Source organism: Arachis stenosperma, chromosome 7, assembly GCF_014773155.1.
Source record: "Arachis stenosperma cultivar V10309 chromosome 7, arast.V10309.gnm1.PFL2, whole genome shotgun sequence".
NCBI classification, from domain to species: Eukaryota; Viridiplantae; Streptophyta; class Magnoliopsida; order Fabales; family Fabaceae; genus Arachis; species Arachis stenosperma.
In genome coordinates, this window is record NC_080383.1 from 57,864,455 (window position 1) to 57,865,589 (window position 1,135).

The following is a 1,135-nucleotide window of genomic DNA, read 5'->3' on the forward strand; positions in this document are numbered from 1 at the left end:
CAGACAGACTTTGAGAAATCAAATTGACTTGTTGAGTCAATATCTTATTCTGAGCCAATATGGCATTCAGAGTATCAATCTCAAGAACGCCTTTCTTCTGACTTGTCCCATTGTTCACAGGATTCCTTTCAGAAGTGTACATGAATGGGTTATTTGCAACCATTTCAATTAGCTCTTGAGCTTCTGTAGGCGTCTTCTTCAGGTGAAGAGATCCTCCAGCAGAGCTATCCAAAGACATCTTGGATAGTTCAGAGAGACCATCATAGAAAATACCTATGATGCTCCATTCAGAAAGCATGTCAGAAGGACATTTTCTGATCAATTGTTTGTATCTTTCCCAAGCTTCATAGAGGGATTCTCCATCCTTCTGTCTGAAGGTTTGGACTTCCACTCTAAGCTTACTCAATTTTTGAGGTGGAAAGAACTTTGCCAAGAAGGCATTGACTAGCTTTTCCCAAGAGTCCAGGCTTTCTTTAGGTTGTGAGTCCAACCATATCCTAGCTCTGTCTCTTACAGCAAAAGGGAATAGCATCAGTCTGTAGACCTCAGGGTCAACCCCATTAGTCTTGACTGTGTCACAGATTTGCAAGAACTCAGCTAAAAACTGATGAGGATCTTCCAATGGAAGTCCATGGAACTTGCAATTCTGTTGCATTAGAGAAACTAATTGAGGCTTAAGCTCAAAGTTGTTTGCTCCAATGGCAGGGATAGAGATGCTTCTCCCATAGAAGTCGGGAGTAGGTGCAGTAAAGTCACCCAACACCTTCCTTGCATTGTTGGCATTGTTGTTGTTTTCGGCTGCCATGGGTTCTTCTTCTTTGAAGAATTCGGTCAGGTCCTCAACAGAGAGTTGTGCCTTAGCTTCTCTTAGCTTTCGCTTCAAGGTCCTTTCAGGTTCAGGGTCAGCTTCAACAAGAATGCCTTTGTCTCTGCTCCTGCTCATATGAAAGAGAAGAGAACAAGAAAATGTGGAATCCTCTATGTCACAGTATAGAGATTCCTTGAGGTGTCAGAGGAAAAGAAAAATGGAAGACAGAGGTAGAAAATTCGAATTTATCAAAGAAGATGGAGTTTGAATTTTGCATTAAGGGATAGTGTTAGTCCATAAATAGAAGGATGTGAGAAGAAAGGAAGT

General features: G+C 41.5%; 1 non-coding gene across 1 annotated transcript; it reads left to right on the forward strand.

The window, feature by feature from the left end:
* The first annotated feature begins 292 nt into the window (after positions 1 to 292).
* On the forward strand, positions 293 to 400 carry LOC130942890 (small nucleolar RNA R71). The gene has a single exon (XR_009071436.1). It is a non-coding gene; the product is annotated as a small nucleolar RNA R71 (small nucleolar RNA).
* Positions 401 to 1,135: the final 735 nt, after the last annotated feature.